The 13,903-nt window shown below is 42.4% G+C and overlaps 1 protein-coding gene across 9 annotated transcripts in view; it reads left to right on the top strand.

The window, feature by feature from the left end:
• The window catches only part of TBL1XR1 (TBL1X/Y related 1), a 137,212-nt gene that overhangs the window by 71,780 nt on the left and 51,529 nt on the right, over positions 1 to 13,903 (top strand). For 6 of the 9 annotated variants that reach the window (XM_075861644.1, XM_075861641.1, XM_075861635.1 and 3 more), the window contains exon 2: positions 64 to 116. The exons of the other annotated variants lie outside the window; for them this stretch is intronic. The gene's annotated coding sequence lies outside the window, so the exon portion shown is untranslated. The remainder of the gene's footprint in view (positions 1 to 63; positions 117 to 13,903) is intronic. 9 annotated transcript variants of the gene reach the window in all.

Here is a 13,903-nt window from a genome sequence, read left to right as displayed (position 1 = left end):
AAACCCCTTTAATTTGACACCTGTGCTTTTCTAAAAGTTAATCTTCACATTCTGTTTCGATAGGTATCGTGGCCTGCTCTTTTATATTATACTGGCACTTCAGACGGTTGCATGAGGTAATAACTATATATATATATTTTTTTTTTTTGTAGCAATATATTGGAATGAACGAGCTTAAAAAGTGTTGTATATTTGTCATGTGTAAATGTATTTGATCTTCTTTACCTCTGATGGCCTGGTAGATGCACTGGTTTGGCTTTTGTGGATGTGATTCAAGGGGAAATGCTTTTATAAATGATAATTTTTGGGGTTGGTCACTTTTCTAATAAAATTTCTAAAATGCCCTAAGTTGCTGTGGTCTGACCCAGGCAACTGTACGTAACCTTGCGCTTCATTTGAGGGCCTTCTGCTCCCCTGCTAAGTAAACAGTGGGCAGCGCGATTATCCTGTCCAGAGCTTTCAAGATGGCGGCTGTCAGGTGATTTGACCAAGTGACCGGCTTCCTTCTCTTCTGCACTGAATGCTTTTAGCACATGCGCGGATATGGGAGATTCTGCTCCCTTTATTGGCACCTGCTCCGAATGTGTTAAGCCATGGTTCAGCATCCGAGCTGGCAGCTGGTGAGGTGGTCACATGGCAAATCACCTGACTGCCGCCATCTCTAAAGCTATGGACTAGATGTTTGCGCCGTCGACTGTTTACTAAGCTGTTCCCGGTGAAGCAGGGGGCACGGAAATTTAGCGCAATAGTGAGTGATGGGGAGTTTACGTTGCCTGTGTCAGAACGCTGCAACTTACAGCGTTTTAGAAGTTGTATTAGAAAGTAGCTAACCCCTTTAAAGCGCATCCCTGACCTGACAAAGCCTGTTATGTTATGGCATCTCTGACACCTTAACAAATTGATGTACAAAGACCCTAAAAGTATGTTCTCATGGAATGCGTAATTTAACTAAGGGTCCTATTGCACGGCCCTTTGAGGGCCATGTAAACAAGCGCCGATCAACGAGATAGCTCGCTGATCGGTACTCTTTTACTCCTTTCACAAGGAGCTACTATCAGTAGTGTATGGGGAAGAGCGCTCGTTACTCTGCTCGCTCGTCCCCATGCACTTCTATCATGTTGGCAGCTGGGAGATGTGCTGCCGACAACTATTATTTTTTAGGCTGCATAAACAATACAATCGGCTGATGAACGGTCATTCGGCTGATCGTTGCCCTGATTACACAGTGAAATTATCGGGAAAAAGCGTTTTGTGAACGCTCGCTTGCCTGATAATTGGTCGGTGTAAAAGGGCCCGGTGACTCCCACTGCGGAAACTTCTGCCTGCATAGACTCATTAAAGAGGTCACATTCATAAGCTCTAATTGGTCATATAGATGGGGTTTGTCTGAACCAGGTACCCCTTCAAGAAATCTACCTACTATTGTCTGTTTGATTCCCTAATATTAGAAGATCTGGCAAACCACACGGAAATATTGTCTGTGTTAAATGTATTTAGGAACCGTGTGTGACATAATGGTCAGTGCAGACAAATGCTGTGCCAACTTTGGTCACCAAGTGATGATGATCTCCTGCTGGAGTCTCCGGCACTGATGAGGGTTTTTTACTGTGAAGCTGGCCATATATGAGGTGGCTATAAGTTGAATGATCGTCTCGCCACAGCTAACCCCCCCCCCCCCCCCCCGTAAACATGAACAATTGAGTAGTCCAGTTGAGTAGTGTGCATGTTTAAGTGACTGCCAAACAAAGATCTGTCACGTTGAAATGACTGCTCAATCCACCTGCAGATGTGTTTGGTAAAGCTGGTAGACATGTGGCTATTTTCTGCGCTAATTTAGTTCTTAATGCCCACATGTACAAGCTGCAGATTTTGCTGCAGAAATTTCTGCGACTAAAAATCTGTTTAATTTGCATTAGGTTGTTTCTAACATATCTTTCTGCCAACAAGAGCTACATTTTATTGATAAAGCATGAAGGGGATTTGAAGCTTTTTTTAAAGATAATATCCTGGCTTCCTGTGACCACCACTAGAGGGAGTTTACTGCATATTGTTACATTTTTAGCTCCATGATAAAGTATGCAGTAAGCTCCCTCTAGTGGTGGCTGCAAGCAGCCAGCATATTATTTTGTGTATGCAGTAGGGACGCACGATGCATCGAAACTTCAATACTGTTTCGATGCCGTGCACCCTCATATGGTTCAATACCGTTATTTCATGTATTCCCATACTAAGCTGTGCGGCCGCACGGCTTCGCCTTGTAACACATGAATGTAGTTAGAGTGGGGCTGCGGCTGTGTAATACAGCCATTGCTCTGCTCCCGAGTCCTGACAAGTGCGCGCCGTCAGCATGATGTCATGCGACCAGCGCCGCACTAATGTGCGGCAGCACTGAAGACAGAACATGGTGGACGCACTGCAAAACACTCCTATGTTCTGTCTTCAGTGCCTGAACCGCCGCTCATTAGTGCAGCGCCAGCCGCATCACCTCATGCTGACCGCGCGCGCACTTGTTGTCAGGAGCTGGGCAATGGCTGTATTACACAGCTGCAGCCCCGCTCTAACAGCAGAGATGAGAGAAGCCTCTCATCTCCCCAGTGATTCCCCTGAATGCTGCGATTAAAGCTTACAGCAGCATTCAAGGGGAAAATGAGAAGGTGGGGTGCCCCTTGGATCGCGTCACAGGGAATTCCTGTGTCGCGATTGAGGGACATACCATATATGGGCAGACAGCCCAGGGTCCATTGAAGGACCCCAGAGCTGTCTAACCAGGTTTCCTGTTAAGGCATACTTAAGTATGCCCTAACAACTGCCTGTACTATCAGTACACAGGCTAATGTACTGGCATATAGATATATGGCAGTACATTACTTTGTCTTTAAAGTTTCAAAATAAAGTAATGTTAAATTAAAAAAAAAATACACATACACCTTTTTTACAATAAACATTAAAATAAGTCTATAATACATAAAATATACACACTTGGTATTGGCGCGGCCGTAATAACCTGCACAACAGTTTGTTTTTTTGCGTCCTTTATAATGTGTACGCTGTAAAAAAATAAACTAAAAACGTCTTTCTTTCGCTTATTGTGGGGCACGAGGTGTGATGAATTTAACCTCCACGTGCCTCACATTAATAGCAATTAACCCCATCATGTATTTTACACATTAACCCATTATGACTGAGAAACATGATGGGGTTAATTACTATTAATGTGAGGCACATTCAAAATTCATCATCACACCTCGCACCTCACATCACAAAATGGAAGAACTTATTTTTTTTTAAATTACTGTTAGCAAAGTATCGTTTTGTTAACAAAAATTCGCAATACAACACAAAGTATCGGTATCAAAGTCCAAATTCTGGTATCGTGACAATCCTAGCATGCAGGGGATTTTGAGCTTTTTATCAGAAAAATCTAGGCCCGACTGCTACAAAGATGTGGAAATTAATCGCCACCGAATTTTACACTTAAAAACGGCAAGATTATGTTTTCAAAATAACAGATATGCAGAAGTATAAAAATACTTCAAGGTCGGTAACAACAAGGAACTAGCTGTACAGAAAGCATTAACCCCTTAATGACCAGGCCATTTTGCGCGTTAATGACCCAGGATTATTTTTTGTTTTTTCACGGTCGCATTCCAAGAGTCGTAACTTTTTTTTTTTTCCGTCGACATAGCCGTATAAGGGCTTGTTTTTTGCGGGACGAGTTGTATTTTGTAATTGCACCATTTTTCGATTAACTTTTATTAACTTTATTTTAGGAGAGTATTGAAAATAAGCAGCTATTCCAGCATTGATTTTCAGGTTATAAATTTACGCCGTTTACTATGCAGCGTAAATAACATGTTCACTTTATTCTATGGGTCGGCACGATTACGGGGATACCAAATATGTAAAAGTTTTATATGTTTTCCTACATTTGCACAATAAAAAGCCTTTTAGAAAAAAATTACTTGTTTTTGCATCGCCGCATTCCAAGAGACGTAATTTTTTTTAATTTTTCCGTCAATGTGGCCATATGTGGGCTTGATTTTTGCGGGCCAATGTGTAGTTTTCATTAGTACTATTTTGGGGCACATAGGACTTATAGATTAACTTTTATTACATTTTTTTTATGGGGGGAATGGGAGAAAAGAGAGAATTGTGCCGTTTTTGTGCGTTTTTTTTGAACGCCGTTCATCCGGTGGTTTAATGAATGTGTTCATGTTATTGTTAAGGTTGTTACGATCGCGGGGATACCATATATGTGTATGTGTTATTTGTTTTGGCACTTTTACTAAATAAAACCACTTTTTGGGACCTCACTATGTGGTCTACTGATCGCATATATAATGCTTTGGTATGCTCAGTATACCAAAGCATTATTGCCGGTCAGTGTAAAACTGACAGGCACCCTTAGTGCCTCCGGCATGGCCTAACAGGCATTTGCTGAAGACAGACTTGGGGGTCTTTGTTAGGCCCCCGGCTGCAATGGAAACCTGACAGCGCCTCGCGATTTCTTTGCGGGGGTGCCGATGGGGTGTCAGAGGGAGCTCCCTCCCTCTGCTAAACACATTAGATGTCGCTGTCGCTATTGACAGCAGCATTTAATGGGTCAAACTGCCAGAATCGGAGAGCGCTTAGTTTCCGGCAGTTGCAGCAGGAGCCAGGCTGTGGATAACATCCGTGCTCCTGCCGCTGATCGCGTGTGTACCCTGGCAGTACCCGTGCGATCAGAGTCCACCTGCGCGAACTAGCAGCTGCTGAGGACGGATTTATCCGTCCTTCGGCGTTAACAGGTTAATATTGGCTGCCGATTTTCAATTGGTTTAGCAGGCAATTTAATATGTATGGGGATAGCCTGACTGTTTACTAATGTCTGTAATTGGGCAAAGAATTATCAGACATTTTAGCTTTATGAACACTCCGCAATCCACACATCAATGCAATTTATTTTATTAGAATATTTCAAAGTGTTTTGTACAATGCAATCAAACAGGGTAAAAGTTTTTGACCATCAGATCATCCTAAGTCACAACAGATCGATAAATTGGCGCTGTAAATAATCAGCGGAAACTCCTGCATCCAAAGTATGCACATCCAACGCCCTATTAATGCCTATGGATTTCCAATTGGATGTCATAAAAGCTCCTGTAGGTGTCCCAATACTTTTTTCCCATGTAGTGTATCTTAAATGTATTGACAGCAACAGGCTGAATTTACACACGTTTCCGAACATTTTCTAATCGTTCTGACCAATATAAACCTGAATTGGTGTGTTTCAATGATTGGGTATTATGATTGAAGTCTTTTATGTCTGCCAAAAAGTTCATCTGACCTGCTTTAAAAAATGTGGTCTACTAATCGCTATTATCACTATGATGAGAGACATCTAAGGCTGGGTTCACACACCCTATTTACGGACGTAATTCGGGCGTTTTAACCTCGAATTACGTCCGAAAATACGGCTCCAATGCGCCAGCCAACATCTGCCCATTCATTTGAATGGGCTTTACGATGTTCTGTGCCGACGGTCATTTTTTTTACGCGCCGCTGTCAAAAGATGGCGCGTAAAAAAGACGCCCGCGTCAAAGAAGTGCCTGTCACTTCTTGGGACGTAATTGGAGCCGTTTTCCATTGACACCATGGAAAAACAGCACCAATTACGTCCGTAATGGACGCAGCGAAAAGCGCCTGCACATGTCATTACGTCTGAAATGCCGGAGCTGTTTTCACCTGAAAACAGCTCCGTAATTTCAGCCGTAATGGAGGCTCCCGTGTGAACATACCCTAAGAGTTAACTCCATTATAAGGAATAGAAAGGTCTTATTTTGCTAAGTTAGGACTTAACTCTACCCTCACAAAACATGTGACAACTGCCAACTCAGACTAATCTAAAATAAAGTGGCGTTTTTGTGCTACGTTGTGTAGACAGGACAGTATAAGGGTTCGTTCAGATGAGCGTACATGTAGTCCGTGTGATCGCTGTTAAAGCGACGGCCGTCACATGAACTCCTGCACTTCAGTGGGGCTGTTCACATGACCGTTGTTTGAATGGAGCGTGTGAAGGGCTGTGAAGAAATGGGACATGTCCTATTATACGGCGTGTCACGCATCCCTCCATAGACTCTAGTATATGGGGGATCCGTGACCACGCGCCCCGTACGGCTGCACCTCTTTAGCTTTTTATGTCCGAGATTAGCTACGCTCATCTGAATGTAGCCTAAGGCTGGAGTCACGCAAAGTATTTTGCTGCGTTTTTTGTGCTAACTTTGTAGTCAGTCTGTGGCATTTTTGTCCAAACGCAGCATGCTCTGGATATGGCGTTTTTTCCCATTGGCTTCACTATGGGATTTAAAAAATGGCAGGAAAGAAAAGCATGTACAAAATGACACTAAATTAAAAAGGACACACAAAAATTCATATATTATTTGAAAACTTACAAGTGTTTTTAGAAGCAATTGTTGATGCAGTTTAAAATGCCAATAATGTTCTCTTTGTGAAGGAGACCTAAATAAGCTTTCACTTCTATGGCACATCCGACTACAGTGGTAAATGAAACCAGCAAGACCGCTGGGATCAGGGAACATGCCCTAAGGAGTCCGAACACTGCTGAAGTCCGAACATGACTATTTCAATGCTGTGCACCTGCAGACAGTTCAATACCGTGAAGTTATGTATTTCAATACTAAGCTATGCGTCCGATCGCCACTTAGTATGGAAATACATCAATTCATGGTCCGAGAAACCTCTGATCTCCATCATTATCTCTTTGAATGCGGCAATCAAAGCTGACCGCAGAATTCAAGGGGAAAATGAGAAGCGCTCCCCCTTTGATCATTTTACGGGGAATCCCTGACGCGATCGAGTCATCTAAAGTTATCTAAACCGTCAGCCCAGGCTCCATTGAAGGACCCCAGGGCTGCCTGACCATATTTCCTGTTAGGGCATACTTAGGTCTGCCCTAAATAAGTACACAGGCTAATGTACTGGCATATAGATATATACCCGTACATAGACATCATTAAAGTCCCAATACATGAAATAATATACACATTTAGTATCGTTGCAACTGTAATAACCTGCACAACAAAATTAAATTGTAATTTATTATTGATGTATGCTGTAAAAAAAAATACGCATTTTACTAAAATAAGAAATGATATAAATTAAAGTGTAGCTGAACGTTTGACAAACTTCTGACATGTCATAGTGACGTGTCAGAAGTTTGGATTGGTGGGGGTCCGAGCACTGAGACCCCCACCAATCGATAGAACGAAGCAGCTGAAGCCCTCGTGTGAGCGCTCAGCCACTTCGTGTCTGTTTGGCTTTCCGGAAATAAATGTATCGGTATACGGACTCAATAGAAAGTCTATGAGCCCGTACTCCGATACATCGGCTTTCTGGAAAAAGCACAGACACAAAGCGGCTGAGCGCTCACACAAACACTTCAGCTGCTTCGTTCTAGCAATTGGTGGGGGTCTAAGTGCTTGGACCCCCACCAATCCAGACTTCTGACATGTCACTAAGACTATTTTAGGAATACACCATTTATTGGGAAGAATATACAGGTACACCGATAGTATAATGGACATCTAGTCATGTCTGTTTGTCAATGATAAACTATTTCCACAGAATTGTCTGTGAAAACACCACCACATCCTGGGTCATTGCCATTTAAAGTTCTGTATCTACATTTGCCCAGTATTTCTGCACTACTCTAGTCTACAGCTTTATAGGGGTATTCCCAGAATCGTCAACTATCACCTATCCGCAGGATAGGTGGTTGTCCAGTTGTTAGAGGCCCCACTGCTGGGACCCCCAGCGATTGTGAGAACAGGGGGCCCTAACCCCCATTTCTCCTCACTGACTGCAACGAGGATGGCATTGAATGGAGCAGCAGTCGAGCATGTGCGCTTCTGCTTTTTTAAAGTCTTTTGGAATGACCAATAATGCCTAGTACAGTGCCTGGCTATTTCCGTCCCATAGACATTAAATCGAGCATCGGGCGCATATTCGATTGCGGCTCCTTCTCACTGGATAGGTGATTAGTTGTTGTTTTTGGGAATATCCCTTTAAGTGACATTAGTTTTGTATTTTAGCAATATTACTAGTGTTCTGGCTGCATTGGCACAAAGCAACTTTCTCTGCGTTGCCCCAATAATAGGTTATTATTCTTTTCCTTGAATGTAAAACGTTCTTGCCCAGTGCAGTTCTCTTTACCTTGCTGTGGTCCTCGGAGTGCTCGCTGGAGCTTGTTTACACATTTGCATGCTGCGGGGAAGATGCCAGCTGGTTATTGAACCAACAGGAGATTCTAGGAACAAATGAAGCTTTTCTGTGAAGGCGGCGTATATCCTGCGTGCTGAATTCTGTGTGGGGCTGGTTTTAATTAACTGCTTGTTCAGCACAGAGAAGTGTCTAAAGCTGCAATAAACAAATAATCCCTCCTAAAATCCACCCATGCTTGTGAATTGTAGGAAGAAGCCCCTCTTATTAGATACCATAAAGATTAAAGCCAATCTCCAGACTGTCCCCTTTCCTGGGGCTCATTTTCCTCTATATTTGGTAATTGCTTGTAGTTTGCATTCATTCTGTACTTGCTGCAGTGAAAAGCACTCGGAGTTCCTGCTGACCTTCCGGTGGGCCTAGGTTTGTACAATGCGGTCAATCAGAACAGGCAGAGCTGCAGTGTAAAGGTAAGGCCACACAGAGCATTGCAGTCGTGTGACTGCCTCTGACAGCAGCGCCGGCACCCTGTAAAGTCGCTAGTTAATCGGTGTGCGTTGTTGCAGGTGAAGGCTATTTACCAGCAAAATCGTGCGGCCATTAATGAATACGTCCCTTTTTTTTTTTTTTATTTGTTTTTTTGGCTGCACAATTTTGCAGGTAAACAGCCGTTTTACCGGCAACAGTGCACGGCCAATACTAGCGACGTGACCGCTGTGCCAAAAAAAGTGCTGGCGCGGCTGTCGGACGTATTGCAGCCGCTTCAATGTCGCTCCTTTGGGCCTTGCCCTAAAGGCTGGTTTACACAGGCAGATTTCTACCAATAGCAAGCGCCAATCAACGATATAAGAAGTTGATCGGCGGACGTTAGCTGGCCCTTTTACACATGCCGATGCTTTACTATATGGGGACGAACAATTGTTATGATCCTTCAACAGTTTGCATTTTTTTGGGCAGCACATCTCCTGTTTACATAGGGAGATGTGCTGCCGGCAACGATCATTTTATAGACTGCACAAACTGATCACCCAACGAATAAGCGTTTGCTCGTTTCTTGGCTGATTGCTGTTCTATTTACACAGGCCAATAATCGGGAACGAGCGTTTGTAAGTTAGGTATGAGGAGGAAAAATGCAATAGCCTTTGAGGCTACAAGGTTCTGTTACCACTATAAAACATGCAGAGGTGTTGTCTGATGAAAGACATTGATAAAATGTTGCTAGGATATTCCTTCAGTTTCTGATTAACCCCTTTGTCTTGTGGACACAGCACATTTGTATCAAATCTGACGTGTCCCTTTACGTGGTAATAACTTTGCAATGGTTTTGCTTATCCAAGCGATTCTGAGATTGTTTTCTCTTGACATATTGTACTTTGTTAGTGGAAATATTTGGTCAATAAACTCCGTATTTATTTGTAAAAAAAAACAACAAAACACAAATTTCGAGAATTCACAAAAATTAGCTTTTTTATGAATTTAAATGTTTGGCTTGTAAAACAGATAGTACAGCTGGACTCACACGAGCATGTTCGGTCCGTAAAATACGGAACGTATTTCGGCCGCATTTCCCGGACCGAACACACTGCCGGGAGCCGGGCTCTTAGCATCATAGTTATCTATGATGCTAGGTGTCCCGGCATCTAAACTACTGTCCCATACTGAAAACATGATCACAGTACGGGACAGTTGTCCCGCAGCGAGGCAGGGACTCCTAGCGTCGTACATAACTATGATGCTACTAGCCCGGCTCCCTGCAGTGTGCTCGGTCCCGGAAATGCAGCCGAAATACGTTCCGCATTTTATGGACCGAACATGCTCGTGTGAATCCAGCCTAATACCACACAAAATAGTTACTATTTAAAATTTCCCATAGGTCTACTTTTGTTTGCATTATTTTTTGAACATCCTTTTATTTTTCTAGGACGTTAGGAGGCTTAGAACTTTAGCAGTAATTTCTGACATATTCAAGATTTTTTTTTTTATTGCCCAGTTGGCTTTGAGGGCCTTGTATATTAGAAACCCCCCATAAGTCACCGCATTTTAAAAACTGCACCCCTCACCGTATTCAAAATAGTATTTAGAAATTATCTTAATCCTTTGCTGTGATTCCATTTTAATAAATTTTTCTGTAACACAGAAGGTTTTACCAGAGAAACACAACTCCATGTTTATTGCTCAGGTTCTGCAGTTTTTAGAAATTTCCCACATGTGGCCCTAGTGTGCTACATGACTGAAAGAAAGGCCTCAGAAGCAAAGGAGCACCTAGAGGATTTTGGGGCCTCCTTTTTATGAGACTATATTTTAGGCACCATGTCCGGTTTTAAGAGGTCTTATGGTGCCAAAAACATAGGAAACACAAAGATTATTTTGGAAACTACACCCCCCAAGGAGTTTTATCTAGAGGTATACTGAACAATTTTACACCACAGGTTTTTTTGCTGCATGTATTGAAATTAGGGCTTGAAAATCAATAATGTATTTTATTTATTTTTTTCTAATATGTAGTTTACGCTCAGATTGTTTTAATTTCAATAAGGAATAAAGGAGAAAAAGCACCCCAACATTTGCAAAGAAATTTCTCCCAAGTATGTCAATACCCCATATGTTGTCATTAACTACTCCTTGGACACATGGCAGAGCTCAGAAATGAAGGAGCGCCAATTGGCTTTTGGAGCTCAAATGTTGCTATAATGTTTTTTTGGGTGCCGTGTCGCATTTGCAAAACCCATAAGGGACCAAAACAGTAAAAAAAAAAACACCCCTTAAGGAATCTATCTAGGTGTATAGTGAGCATTTAGACCCCATGCGCCTTTTGCAGAATTTATTGGAATTGGGCCGTAAAAATGAAACTAAAATTGTAGAATTTTTGCAAAGTATACAGAAGAAAAGGAACCCCAACATTTGTAAAGCAATCTCTCCTGAGTACGGCAGTACCACATATGTGGTGTTAAACTGCTGTTTGGGCGCACGGCAGGGCTCAGAATGGCAGGAGCGCTATTTTGCATGCAGGCTTTGCAGGATTGTTTTTTTTAGGTGCCATGTCGCATTTGCAGAACCCCTGAGGTACGAGTTCAGTAGAAACTCTCAGAAGTGATTCAATTTTGGAAACTACACTTCTCAGGGCATCTAGGGGTGTAGTAAACATTTTGACCCACAGGTGTTTTCATTTTCACTCCTAGATTTTATTAGAATTAGGCAAAGTTATTTTTTTCCAAAAATATCTAGATTTAGCTCCCAATTTTTCCTTTTCACAAGCGGTAATGGGAGATATTGAGTAACAAATGTTGAGGTGGTTTTTCTCCTGAGTATGGCAATACCCTATATGTGGTCGTAAACTGCTGTTTGGGCACATGGCAGGGCTCAGAAAGAAAGGAGCACCATCTGGCATTTGGTTCTCAGATTTTACTTGATTGCTTTTCAAGCGCGATGCCACAGTTGCAAAGCCACTGAGGTACCAGAGTACAGTGGAATCCCCCGAAAATTGACCCCATTTTGGAAACTACACTCCTCAAGACATTTATTATTTGTCCGGATGTATGACCGGGCTCAGAATTGAAAGCACACCATGTGCGTTTGCATTCTATTTTGGTGATTTTCACAGCATTGGCCCACAATTGTATTTCTTCCACAGATATGTAATTTGAGTGCGCAATATGTGGTGCCCAGCTTGTGCCACTGAAGACAAATACCGCAAACTGTGAAGCAGGCCCTCCCGGGTTTGGCTATGCCATATATGTGGACGTAAACTAATGTTTGGGCTCAATGTAGGGTTCAGAAGGGAGGAAGCGCCATTTGGCTTTTGGAGCTTAGATTTTGCTTGGCGGTAGTGGTTTGGGGTTTTGCTGGGTTTCAGTTTATGATGGGGCTTATGTAATCCGTGCGGAGCACATCCGGGTATAATAAGAGGGTATAATAATGGGATAAATAATTAATAATTCATAGATGTGTGGCCAGTGTCGCATTGATAAATGGTGCCCAATTTTATCAGCTTTTAGAACACACTGCACATTTTGCGTCACTATATTCTGAGAGCTGGAACTTTTTTTATTTTTGAATTGACAAGGTTATATAAGGGCTTGGTTTTTGGTACCTTTTTGGGCTATATGCGACTTTTTTGATACATTTTTATTCCCATTTTTTGGGAAGTGAGATGACCAAAAAACAGTAATTCTGGCACTTTTTTATTTTTTTTATGGCGTTCATCGTGTGGGAAATGAATTTTAAGGTTGGGGTCATAATGGACGCCGCAATACCAAATATGTGTACTTTTTCAATGTTTTCATTTTTTTCCTATAAAAGATTTATTATGGGGGAAAGAGGCTTTTTTTGTTTATGTAACTTGAAACCTTATTTATTTTGAATTTTTTTTTATTCAACATTTTTACAAACTTTTTTTTTTTCCCACTAGGGTACCTAAAGGCCTGATCACTATTCTAATACACTGCACTACATATATAGTGCAGTGTATTCGAGCTGTCAGTTATTCACTGACCTCAAGCCTATTAGGTACCACATCTGGGCGGGGCCTAATAGGCTTCCATACTTGGCAGCCAGGAGGCCATTGTTAGGCCGACAGTTGCCATAGCAACCGCCGGCACACCTGCGATTGTGTCAAAGGGATAACCGGTGGCGTACAAACCAACGAAATGCTGCGGTCGCAGTTGATCACAGCATTTAGAGGGTTAATCGGCAGGAATCAGCCATGCGTTTGCTGTAACAGCAGGCGACCAGAGTGTCAGCTGTGATATACTGCTGACACCCGCTGGTGATGGAGCAGGCTCCGCTTCTGAGCCTGCTCCATCGCTGTTACGTAACATTGTTCTAACCCCTTAGTGGCAGCGTTGTAATACTACGTGACATGTCGCCAAGGGGTAGAGAAACTGGTGCCTCTACCGAACATAAGAATGACGTGGCCATTGATCCTTCAGCTCTGACACAGTACAGTGTGTGCTCTGCCGTACAGGCTCTCTGGTAGGCTGTATGTACAGAGATACTCTTTAGAAGCACTGCTTACATATGGAGTATGTAAGAGCATGCCACGACTTTTCTTGGTACAAAACGCAACAGAAAAAAAACACAATGTCACTATATGAAATCTGAGGTGTAGGGAACTCGTGGACTTTTATGACTGCCCTATTTGACCTACGTACAAAATGTAACCATAATATGGCTTTGTGCTTGATACATTACCGCCACACACATTCTGCGCTAAATGACTCTCCGTAATGGGTCCATACTGACAAAAACAAATATTACCCAAAATATAAGTCTGAAATTATATATATATTTTTTTTAACTGAATGGAATAGGGCAATCTGCTGCGCTATTGCATATGGAAATATTCCGTGGAGAAAAACAAAAAAATTCCTTGAGTGATGGATATCACTGTAGGGGTTATCCGGGGACCAAAAATTGCATTAATATTTTTATGTAAAAAAAAAAAAAGTCTCGTACTAATGTACTTTAATTTAAAATTCGGTACTAAATGGTGCAGTTCAAACCCGGTGAATTGTTCCCGGAAGTCCTGTAGCTTTTCTAATATTGATGACGCTCCGAAATGGCCCCACGTGACTGAGGGCTTGCTTCCTGTGCTGTTCGTGTCGGCGTGTTATCAATGGCATAACCGCAAGGGGCTGTCACATTGCTTATTGCTGGAGTACCCGAGCAGAGCATCAGCTAGCGCTTT

Source organism: Rhinoderma darwinii, chromosome 4 (genome assembly GCF_050947455.1).
Source record: "Rhinoderma darwinii isolate aRhiDar2 chromosome 4, aRhiDar2.hap1, whole genome shotgun sequence".
In the NCBI taxonomy this organism is placed as follows: Eukaryota; Metazoa; Chordata; class Amphibia; order Anura; family Rhinodermatidae; genus Rhinoderma; species Rhinoderma darwinii.
The sequence above is the reverse complement of the archived record's forward strand: the minus strand, read 5'-3'. Positions and strand labels throughout refer to the sequence as shown.